This window comes from Macaca nemestrina, chromosome 7, assembly GCF_043159975.1.
Source record: "Macaca nemestrina isolate mMacNem1 chromosome 7, mMacNem.hap1, whole genome shotgun sequence".
Classification (NCBI taxonomy): domain Eukaryota; kingdom Metazoa; phylum Chordata; class Mammalia; order Primates; family Cercopithecidae; genus Macaca; species Macaca nemestrina.
In genome coordinates, this window is record NC_092131.1 from 99191712 (window position 1) to 99204499 (window position 12788).

Genomic DNA, 12788 nt, shown 5'->3' on the forward strand with positions numbered 1-12788 from the left:
GGAGCAAAAGGGTATGAAGAAAGGAGTGGCTTGATAGAAAATGACCTTTTACTTTCAATTAAATTTGGCAAATAGAATACCCTCAAATTCACCCATAGTTCCAATTCCATAAAACAATCTCCCTTATATGTTTCCTTCTAGATTTCTTAACATGTAGATTATTTGTAACTAAAAATCATACTGTGCTATCATCCTGTTTTTCCTTATGCTTTCAGAGTTAATCTTCTTTTACTGTTTTCCATTCCAGTCTATAGACCAATGATTCTCAAAATGTGGTCCCTGGGCCAGGAGCATCAGGATCACTTGGGAACTTAATAGAAATTGCAAACCGTGATTCCCCTTCAGATCTACTGAACCAGAAGCTTTAGGGGCAGGGCCTATCCATCTGTTTATCAAGCCCTCCAGGTGATGTGATGAATGCAGTTTAAGAATCACAGCTGTAGGCTGTTGTATTAAGCACCTCCAATGTGCCAGACATTCTTTTAACCCTTGCTACCCAAAGTGTGGTCCTTGGACCAGCAGCATAGTATCACCTGGGAGCTTATTAGAAATTCAGAAACTCAGGCCCTCCCCAGACCTGCTTAACCAAAATCTGCATTTTTCTTTTTTTTTTTTTTTTGAGATGGAGTTTTGCTCTTGTTGCCCAGGCTGGAGTGCAATGGTGCCATCTCGGCTCACTGCAACCTCTGCCTCCCGGGTTCAAGAGAGTCTTCTGCCTCAGCTTCCTGAGTAGCTGAGATTACAGGCACCCGCCACCACGCTCAACTAATTTTTTTTTGTATTTTTAGTAGAAACGGGGTTTCACCATGTTGGCCAGGCTGGTCTTGAGCTCCTGACCTCAGGTGGTCTGCCCACCTGGGCGTCCCAAAGTGCTGGGATTACAGGCGTGAGCCACCGCACCTGGCCCCAAATCTGCTTTTTTTTTTTTTTTTTTTTTTAAAAAAGAGCAATATCAATCACCTGAATCTTGTTATAATTCGGATTCTAAATAGGTGAGTTTGGAGTATGGCCTGAGATTCTGCTCATTTCTAATGAGTGCTTAGACGATATGGATGCTGGTTGGTTTGCGGACTACACTAGGAATAATAAGTATGTACTGAGTGTTTTTAATACTTTTACAAAACACATCAACCTGAGGTTTTTAAAAAAAATACCAGCTGCTACACCTAGCATCTTGTAAGTTATGTGCTTCCTTTTTAGATGAGGAAAAATGAGGCAGAGAGATGTACAGTGACTTCCCTGAGGTTGCACAGCTATTCCTGCTGGAGCCACGCATACAGATGGGTACGTCCCTCTTCACCTCTACAACCCGGCTTCTGCATGGTCTTGAATGTTGATTGAATTTAAAACACGTTCAAAGGTAATAACTTTTGGGTAACTAAAAAGCAAATCAAAATCCAATCTGCTGGTGCCACGATCTTCTATCCTCTTAACATGCTTAGCATTTTTATCTCTATTTCTTGAGGTTTGCTAATATTTTATCATACAATTACCACATTCTCTTTAAATATGTGAATCTAAAGCTATTAGATGTCTTATGAAGTGTGACTTTATCTTGAATGTAAAATTTTTCCAGAAGATTACATTTCCAGCTTTGCCCAGTGCTGCCAATTCCTCTATTACTCCTCTCAAGGGGTAATAAACACACCTGAAACTGTTAATGGCGTAGGCATCTTTTCATTAGAATCAGCTGCTATATTTCTGTGTGGCTATAAAGCATATCATTTTTCTAAAGGGGGTGGTCAGAGGAAAATGCAGTTGTAGCTGCTTCTCAGTGTCTCATTCTGGAGTTAGCTTAATGTGCATGTGTTCGAAGGCTCCCGTCTGCTGTTGTGGTTTTGTGCAGAGCCTGGAGTAATGGATCCCGACCTGTTGGGAGGTGAGCCGGAGGAACAGCCAAAGTCCTGAAAGACCCACGTCATCACTGCTTTCTGTCCCGCTCTCTCAGCAGACACTCATTTTCTGAAAGGAATAGGTTTCATTACCTGTTACTGATGTGTCAGTCAGCTGCATGCAGCGTCTAACGCTATTACCAAGGGAGGGGAGTGGAAAAAAAGCCCCACTGCACTTTTAAATTACATTTCATGTTAAACGATCTCATTACTTCCAAAGTAAGATGAAATACAATATAATTTTAGCATATGTCTTGGCAGCCTCTTCCTTTTCGATAGGGTGTGTTGGCAGTCGGGGGATGATGGATAAGTGGAGAGAAAAAGAGGCCCAGCTTGCTTCGTGTCATCAAGAGCTCAGTCAATATTCAGTGATAAACATAAATAGATCACCTCGCCACCCCTGAGGCAGACTGGTGCATTTATCCGGATTGATAAGTGAGGGGGTTCACAATACAGGCAATTGCAACATCAAGCTGAAGGAATGCAGAGGAGGATTCTATCGGACGCAGTTGGCATCAATAACTCGCTGCTTTTCTGGGAAAGAGGCTGGTACATTCCTTCCTCAGAGCTTACTGCCCAGCAAAGGCCAACCCCTCCTCTAATGGGCATCAGACTCTGACCCACACACCATGTGTCTGTGCAAGTCTCAGTGGCCTGGACTTTTAAAAATAAGTTCTCTGGGTCTCATAGACACAGATCCTGTTGTTTTTCCTCAGAAAGGGGATGTGCATTTGCTGAGAATCTGCAATGAACACTCTTCTAGCATTATATCACCTGATTACCACCCAACTCAATTTACACTGTGCTGAGCAAGGCAGAAAGGTAGTATTTGCCTTTGTGCTCTAATTTGGACACTCTGGTTATTCACACTGGTTCGCACCAAATAAGGCAACCACAATCTAAAGTCCTGCTTCAGGGAAGTTAGGAGACTGTCTTGTTGCTTTATCCTGTCCCTCTAGATTATGTTCTCCAACTGGAACTGGATTCTGAGCCACTAGGGCAAGCATTGTGTCCTAAGGCCTTCTGGTTTAGGTTTGTTTCTCACCCTCCAAACTACCACCCACCGCCGCCACCCCACATACTACGTGTATATACAGTGCCTTATCCGCAGTAAATACGTGAATATCTATTTAAATCTTCATAGAGAGTTCTGGTTATGTCGCTATTTATTCGACAATCTCGAATGGCTTCTCATGTTCTAAAGAATCAGGATCTAACTCCCTGACATGCCATGCCAATGCCTTGACGTGACCTCAATCCTATTTTTGCCACCTATTCCTTTCCCCTGTGAATGAGTCAAACTGAAAGACTCAGTGTTTCAAAAGCTTTGCAGTTTTCTCTTGTGATGACATTTCCCTCTGCAGGGAATTTTCTTTCTCCCATCTATTAAAATTCTTCCTGCTTTTCAAAGTCCAGTTCTGTTGCTGTCTTCTGCTTGAAGCCCTTCCCAAACCCCCAGTTTCCTCCAGAAGACTGTTGGCTACACAATTACTAACATAGATGCTTTGAGCCATTCCCATCCTGCTGCCCAACATGGCATTCTATCTGTGCTGTTTCAGCTGTTCTAAAGTCGCCAGAGAGCCACTCTACCCCTCTGAGGATAGAACGGGCACATTTGTGAAAGAAAAGCAGGCACAGTGCAGACGAATTACTTTCTGCAGTGAAGTGTTGAGGATTGGGGGGACTTGATGTGTTCTGAGTCCATTATGAAAAGAGGAGGTAGTAGAATTAAGTGGGGGCAGGAGGGTAAAGGTCTCATGTGACACAAGAGGACTTCTCCAGAGCCAACTGTGTGGAGGGCTCCTAGAAGTTGCAGAGCAGAGCACTCGAGAATATGACCATAGAGTGTGTCTGTTTTCTTGGCTTCTATGAAGTTTACTATGCCAAAAATATCATGTATTATGTTATAAATTATAATCAGACACTCATAACCCCACTGCCCAATTTAAAAAAATAGAGCATTACAGAAACTATTCATACTTTCTGCATATTTTCTCAATTCTCTCTCCCTGTCCACTCCAAAACCCTCCATCGCCTGTCCTGCCCCACCAAATAGAGAAACCAGTATTCTGAAATTTATTATTCCATTGCGCTCATTATAGTTTTATCACATATGTGTTTAATCTTTTTTTCTTGTTTTGTATTTTGTATAAAATGGCATCATATGGCTTATATATTTTTTAACTCAGATCATACTTTATAGATTCATCTGTGTTCATGTGTGTAGCTATAATTCATTTATTTGTATCTCTACATAGTATTCTCTTTGAGTACATGACAATTATCTGCTCATTCTCTTATTGATGGGTACTTGGGTTATTCCCACCTTGCCATTATGAACACTGCTACTACTTAATATTCTTTGACACATCTACCTGGTCGTAAGTGCAAGAGTCAATACCATACCTGGATTTATATTTTTATGTGGCATAATGCAGGGATGAATTCAATCTTTTTCTCAGATTAAAAATAAATCCTAACACTATTTATTAAATAATTCATTCTTTCCCCAGAGATATGTCCAATTTCATAAATGTGTGGGTCTGTTTCTTAGCTTTTAATTGGTTTATTTTCCATCCACTCACTAAAATCACTGTCTAATTATGATTTATTTATGGTAAGTCTTGATATCTAGTAGTGAAGTCTATTCAGTTCCTCAGGAGTATCTTGGTTACTCCTGGTCTTTTGCTTTTTTACATCCATTTAAAATTTGGCATGTCAGAGGAATGATGGAACTAGATTTACTCTTCTATCTTAATACTTGAACATGGGTCACAGTAAAAATGTAATGATAGTTCTCAGGTATTTGGAGAATAGAGATCATGGTACAGGGATCCCTGAGAGCAAGGAGAAAAACTAGGTGAGCACTTAAAGTGCCACCATTTTCAGGCCAAAACACAAGGAAGGGTAATCCAGAGTCCATCAGCCTGGCTCAATTGATGTTCAGAAAAGTTAAGGTAGCTAGAATTTATGGAGGAAAATACTAGAAAGGCAACTGGAAAGAGAGAGCGCTCCAAAGACCTTCTGATGTGTCCCCTGGAGTCTTTGAGCGCTGATCTGAAACACGTGGAGAAACTACTGGGATTGGGGAAAAAAAACCACCAGAAAGGAGGAGGAAGAAAAATTTCCATAGCTCACATGAAGCCAAGAACTGTTTTCATTGCCATCAGTTAGTGGAAAGACTTCCTAACAGACATGGCATTGGCGAGCATCATAAAAGAATAGTGCCTCATGAGTGGGGTCATATTAGCCCTAGTTGAAAAGCTGTTCTGGATCTTCCATAACAAAGCTTACAGACAAAATGTGAGTGGATAAAACTGATTACAAATAACTTCACTGCATCCCCAAAATGGCAGAACATTTAAAAGAATGCCACAAAATCTAGTCCCCAAAGTAAAAAAGTCATAATGTCTGGCATCCAGTGAAAAGTAACCAAGCATGAAATATGAGTTGTGCCCAGAAGAGAATTCAGTCTCAACCAATAGAAACAGACCCAGAATTGACACAGATGATAGAATCAGTAGACAAACATATCGAAACAGTTATTAGAAATATGGCCGGGCACGGTGGCTCACGCCTGTAATCCCAGCACTTTGGGAGGCCGAGGTGGGCAGATTACTTGAGGTCAGGAGTTTGAGACCAGCCTGGCCAACATAGTGAAACCTCGTCTCTACTAAAAATACAAAAAACTAGCCGGGCATGGTGGTGGGTGCCTGTAATGGCAGCTACTCGGGAGGCAGAGGCAAGAGAATCGCTTGAACCCAGGAGATGGAGGTTGCAGTGAGCCAAGACTGCACCATTGCACTCCAGCCTGGGCGACAGTGCGAGACTCCATCTCAAAAAAAAAAAACAAAAAAGCAAAAAAACAAAAAACAAAAAAACCTCATAGGCTCAAGAAGATATGGGAAAGTGCCCATATGCTAAGGAGAGAAATAGAAGATATAAAACAGACCCAAATTGAACTTTTAAAGATAAATGCAACAACTGAAATAAAAAATATCCTGGATGGGATTAGCGGAAGATTAGATACAGAAGAGGAAAAGTTGGTGAATCTATAGCAATAAAACTACCCAAAATAAAAGACAAAATAAAGACTAAAAACAATGAATGAAGAGCATCAGGGAACTATGGAACAATGTCGAGTAGCATAAACGCATGTAATTTGAATACCAGAAAAGGAGTGGGGAGAAAAAAATGTTTGAAACAATAACTTCAGAACATTTTTCAAACAAATACTGGAAACAGACCAAAGCAGCTCAATGGAAGCCAAGCAGGAGACACATGAAGAAAACAAATGCCAGAGCATGTCATAACCCAGTGGCCAAAAATAATCAAACAGAGAAAATTTTAAAAGCAGTCAGGAAAAAAGACATACACAGAGGAACACAACTAAGAATTGCAGCAGACTTATCAGAAACAATGAAAGCCAGAATGCAGTGGAGTGACATTTTGGAGTATTGAAAGAAAAATTGAAAACTCAACCTAGAATTCTATAGCCAGAAAAAACATTCAGTAATTAAGGCAAGATTGAGACCTTTCAGACAGAAAAAAGCTACATGAATTAACTGCCAGCAGAATCGCAATACAGAAATGCTACGTTATTCAGACTGTGAAACTTGAAAATCTGAGACAGGTCTCAGTTAATTTAGAAAGTTTATTTTGCCGAAGTTGAGGATACCCACCTGTAACACGGCCTCAGGAAGTCCTGACGACATGTGCCCAAGGTGGTAGAGGCACAGTTTGGTTTTATACATTTTAGGGAGACATGAGACATCAATCAATGTATGTGAGAAGTACATTGGTTCTGTCCAGAAAGGCGGGGACAACTTGAAGCAGGGAGGGGGCTTCCAGGTCACAGGAAGGTGAAAGCCAAATAGTTGCATTCTTTTGAGTTTCTGATAAGCCTTTCCAAAGGAGGCAATCAGATACGCATCTATCTCAGTGAGCAGAGGGATGACTTTGAATAGAATGGGAGACAGGTTTGCCCTGAGCAGTTCCCAGCTTCGCTTTTCCCTTTAGCTTAGTAATTTTGGGGCCCCAAGATTTTCCTTTCACAAGACAGAAGGAAAATGATGCTGGATGCATATTGGGATATATACAAATAAATGAAGAGAACTAGAAATGATTAATATGGGTGAAAATGTAATATTTTCTTTTCCTAACATAAAAATTTTAAAAATTATTTAAAGCAGGAATGATAATATGTCTATAGCTTATATAAAATTAAAATGCATCATAGTAGCTGCACAAATGCCGAGAGGAGGAAATGGGAGAATATTTTTGTAATGTTTCATACTATATGTGAAATGATATAGTATTATTTGTAAGAAACTTTTGTAAATTGAAGGATGTATATTATAAATACTATGTGTACCAGTAAAAAAAATTACAACTAATGATTCTGTTATGGAAATATAAAAATATTCCTTTTGTATGAAAAGTCAGAGAAAGGGTGGGGGAGAAGAAACTATGGGGGTGCAAATAGAAAACAACTTTGAAGATGGTAGACTTAAGCAATATTGATAATCACGGTATGGCCTAAGCAACCAAATTAAAGACAGGGGAATGGGAAGTTGCTGTTTAATATGTATAGAGCTTCTGTTTATTATTATTAAATGGTGGTAAGATATGCATAATTTACAATTTACCATCAGAACAATTTCTAATCATACAGTTTAATGGTGTTAAGTACATTTACACTTCTGTACAGTCAATCATCAGAACTCTTAATTTTACAAAACTGAAACTCTGCTCTTGAACAACACATCCCCATTCCTTATCCCTCTTCCCCAAGCCCTGGCAGTCACCATTCTATTTTCTGTCTCTGCGAATTTGACTATTCTAGGTATCCCACATAAATAGAATCATACAGCATTCATCTTCTCATGACTTCTTATTTCATTTAGTAGAACCAACGGTCATCCATGTTGTAGCATGTGTCAGAATTTCCTTTTTTTTTTGTGATATAATCTCACTCTGTCATTCAGGCTGGAGTGCAGTGGTGACATCTCCGCTCCCCGCCTCAGCCTCTGTAGTACCTAGGACTACAGGCACCTGCCACCACACCTGGCTAATTTTTGTATTTTTAGTAGAGATGGGGTTTCACCACGTTGGCCAGGCTGGTCTCCAACTCCTGACCTCAGGTGATCTACCTGCCTCAGCCTCCCAAAGTACTGGTATTACAGGCGTGAGCTATGGTGCCCAGCCAACAATTTTATTCCTTTTCAAGGCTGAATAGTATTTCATTTCATGTGTATACAACACTTCGTTTACCCATCTGTCAATGGACACTTGGATTGCTTCCACATTTGTCTATTGTAAATAATTCTGACATTATCTATTGTAAATCTGACAAACACACTCTGCTCTTAGCTTTAAAATGTTCTTTATTCTTATGTGAGTTTAATTTGCTATTTTTCTTGTTTCTTAGAGTTTAGATCATTCATTCAAGACTTTTCTTGTAAGCTTTCAATACTGTAAATTTCCTTCTATTTTCTGTTTTTTGGTGAACCCCACCAATTTTAATAACATGCTTTCATTTCTTTTCCATTAAAAATGTTTTCTAATTTCTGTGGTAATTTTCTTTCTGGCTTATGAGTTATTTAGAGGTGAGTTCAAATTCTAAATATTTGGGGATTTTTCCAAATATATTTCTGTTATCAATCTCTAGCTTAACTTCTTTATGGTCAGAAAATATACAATGTGTTATTTCAGTGCTTTTAAATTTATTGGGGCTGGGCACAGTGGCTCACGCCTGTAATCCCCAGCACTTTGAGAGGCTGAGGCAGGTGAATCACTTGAGGTCAGGAGTTCGAGACCAGCCTGCCAAACATGGTGAAACCCCATCTCTACTAAAAATACACAAATTAGAAGGGCATGATGGCATGCACCTGTAATCCCAGCTACTTTGGAGGCTGAGGCAGGAGGATTGCTTGAACCCGGGAGGCGGAGGTTGCAGTGAACCAAGATCTCACCACTGCACTGCAGCTTGGGCAACAGAGTGAGACTCCATCTTAATAAATAAATACATAATAATGAATTTTTTGGGAATTGTTTTACAGCCCAGAAAAGGGTCTGTTTTGGAAAATGTTCTGTGTGAATTAGAAAATATTATTTGCTGGTAACTTGTTCTATATTAGATAATTTGTTCTATAATAAATACGTGAAATACATTTTCTTTTTCTAACTTTAAAATTTTAGTTGAAATTATTAAAGTCTGCTTGAATAAGACATTCATGCGCAAAGAATGCACTTCCAACCATACCTCACAGAATATGCAAAACTGAACTCAAAATGGTCATACACCTAAATATAAATCTAAAAGTGGAGAAATTTTTTTTTTTTAATTGAGACTGAGTGGAGTGCAGCTGCACAATCTCGGCTCCCTGCAACCTCCGCCTCCTGGGTTCAAGCAGTTCTTCTGCCTCAGCCTCCTGAGTAGCTGGGATTATAGGCACCCACCACCATACCCAGCTAATTTTTGTATTTTTAGTAGAGATGGGGTTTTACCATGTTGGCGAGGTTAGTCTCGAACTCCTGACCTCAGGTGATCTGCCCGCCTTGGGCTCCCAAAGTGCTGGGATTACAGGCGTGAGCCACTGTACTCGGCCTAAAAGTAAAAATTCTAAAAGAAAATTTTGTAAACTTAGAGTGGGCAAATATTTGTTAGAGATAACCCCAAAAGACAATACATTAAAAAAAAAAAAGTTTAAACTTCATCAAAATTTAAAACTTTTGCTTTCAAAAATTCTATTAAGAGAATGAAAAGACAAGCCACAGACTGGGAGAAAACATTTGTGAATCACATGTCTAATAAAGTAATTGTATCCAAAATACGTGAAAAACTTTTGAAACCCGGCAATGAGCAAACAATCCAACTAAATAAATGGGCAAATGATTTGAATAGACATTTCACCAAAGAAGATAGATGGATTGCAATAAGTACATGAGAAGATACTCAGCATCATTAATCAACCTTTATTTAGTTTTCTCGTTTAAGCTGTCTTAGTAGAGATTTACAAATTTAGATTCAGTGCATCTTCCTGGGGAACAAAATTTTATATGCTTACCCTTCTAATCTTGACTAATGATTTTCACCTTAAAATTTACTTTGTCTGATATTAATACAGTTATACCAGATTTCTTTGTTTAGTACATGAAACGTTTTTCAATCATTTTATTTTTCAATCATTTCTCTCAATTTTAGGCATCCTTTACATAAATAGACAGTTCAATTATCTTTTAAATCATGTCAGAAATCATTGACTTTTAACAGGAGATTTCACTTTATTCCCATTTATTGTGATGAAATACTTGGCTTTGTATCATTTTGTGTATTCTACTTGTCATATGTTCTCCCATTTCTTTTTGTGTCTTCTTTGCCTTATTTTTAATTAGATTCTTTGTTCATTATTTACTTTGCATTAGTTTGAAGATTTATTTCCAATTTTATTCTTTTGGTGATTATCCTTAAAATTATAACACTGATAATGAAGTCTAATATTTACCCTCCTCCTGACCAATACAAGAACTTTAGAGTATGTTAACATCAATCTTCCTCTTCCAGCCTAGGTGTTATTGTTGTCCAGGTATTTAGCTTCATCTTGTTGCATTTTAACTCCATAAACGGGAAACAATTACTCTTTTATGCAGTTCATTTTGATATCCGCATGTTAACTATTTTCTTTTGTCTCCATTCCTTCTTGTATTTTCTTGAATATAAATCTTTGGATATTCTGTTAATGAGAAATGATAGCCCACAACTCCTTTTTTTCTTCATCTGAAAACACACTTATTTCAACCTCGTTTTTAATATATATACAGCTTTTAAGTTCTGGGATACATGTGCAGAATGTGCAGGTTTGTTACATAGGTATACATGTGCCATGGTGGTTTGCTGCACCTATTGACCCATCCTCTAAGTTCCCTCCCCTCGGCCCCCACCCCTACAACAGGCCCTGGTGTGTAATGTTCCCCTCCCTGCGTCCACATGTTTTTATTGTTCAGCTCCCACTTATGAGTGAGAACATGCAGTGTTTGGTTTTCTGTTCCTGTGTTAGTTTGCTGAGGATGATGGGTTCCAGCTTCACCCATGTCCCTGCAAAAGACATGATCCCTTTTTCTTTTATGGCTGCATGGTATTCCCTGGTGTGTATTACCACATTTTCTTTATCCAGTCCATCATTGATAGGCATTTGTGTTGGTTCCATTTCTCTGCTATTGTCAATAGTGCTCCACGACCCTGCTATTGTAAATAGTGCTGCAATAAACATAGTGTGCGTATATCTTTATAGTAGAATGATTTATATTCCTTTGGGTATATACGTTGTAATGGGATTGCTGGGCCAAATTGTATTTCTGGTTCTAGATCCTTGAGGAATCTCCACACTGTCTTCCACAATGGTTGAGTTAATTTGCATTACCACCAACAGTGTAAAAGTGCTCCTATTTCTCCACAGTCTCACCAGAATCTTTGTTTCTTGCCTTTTTAATAATTGCCATTCTGACTGGTGAGAGATCGTATGTCATTGTGGTTTTGATTTGCATTTATCTAATCAGTTGTGCTGAGCCTTTTGTTCATGTGTTTGTTGGCTGCATAAATGTCTTTTGAGAAGTGTCTGTTCATATCCTTTGCCCGCTTTTTGATGGGGTTGTTTGTTTTCTTGTAAATTTAAGTTCCTTGTAAATTCTGGATATTAGACCTTTGTCAGATGGGTAGATTGCAAACGTGTTCTCCCATTCTGTAGGTTGCCTGTTCATTCTGATGATAGTTTCTTTTGCTGTGCAGAAGCTCTTTAGTTTAATTAGATCCCATTTGTCAATTTTGGCTTTTGTTGCAATTGCTTTTGGCGTTTTCTTCATGAAGTCTTTGCCCACGCCTATGTCCTGAATGGCACTGCCTAGGTTTTTCTCTAGGGTTTTTCTGTTTTTGGGTTTTACATTTAAGTCTTTAATCCATTGTGAGTTAACTTTTATATGAGGTATAAGGAAGGGGTCCAGTTTCAGTTTTCTGCATATGGCTAGCCAGTTTTCCCAGCCCAGTTATTGAATAGGCGATCCTTTCCCCATTGCTTGTTTTTGTCAGGTTTGTCAAAGATCAGATGGTTGTAGATGTGTGGTGTTATTTCTGAGGTTTCTGTTCTGTTCCATTGGTCTATATGTCTGTTTTGGTACCAGTACAATACTGTTTTGGTTACTGTAGCCTTGTAGTATAGTTTGAAGTCAGGTAGCATGATGCCTCCAGCTTCAATTTTTTGTTTAGGATTGTCTTGGCTGTTGTGGGGTCTTCTTTGATTCTATATGAAATTTAAAGTAGTTTTTTTCTAATTCTGTGAAGAATGTCAATGGTAGTTTGATGGGAATAGCATTGAATCTGTAAATTAGTTTTGTCAGTATGGCCATTTTCATGATATTGATTCTTCCTTTCCATAAGAATGGAACATTTTCCCATTTATTTGTGTCCTCTCTTATTTCCTTGAGCAGTGGTTATATGGAAATTGAACAACCTGCTCCTGAATGACTCCTGGGTAAATAATGAAATTAAGGCAGATCAAGAAGTTCTTTGAAACCAATGAGAACAAAAGAGACAATGTACCAGAATCTCTGGGACATAGCTAAAGCAGTGTTGAGGGGAAAATTTATAACACTAAATGCCCACATCAGAAAGCTGGAAAGATCTCATATCGACACCCTAACACCACAATTAAAAGAGCTACAGAGACAAGAGCAAACTAATCCAAAAGCTGGCAGAAGACGAGAAACAACCAAGATCAGAGCATAATTGAAGGAAGTAGAGACAAGCAAAACCCTCCAAAAAATCAATGAATCCAGGAGCGAGTTTTTTGAAAAAATTAACAAAATAGATAGACAGCTAGCTAGACTAATAAAGGAGAAAAG

The 12788-nt window shown here is 38.7% G+C and overlaps 1 long non-coding RNA gene across 3 annotated transcripts in view; it reads left to right on the forward strand.

The window, feature by feature from the left end:
- LOC139364373 (uncharacterized) overlaps positions 1-12788 on the forward strand; it is a 144532-nt gene that overhangs the window by 39126 nt on the left and 92618 nt on the right. For 2 of the 3 annotated variants that reach the window (XR_011626122.1, XR_011626120.1), the window contains exon 3: positions 1201-1360. This is a non-coding gene — a long non-coding RNA (uncharacterized lncRNA). The remainder of the gene's footprint in view (positions 1-1200; positions 1361-12788) is intronic. The other variant, XR_011626121.1, reaches the window with a different exon arrangement.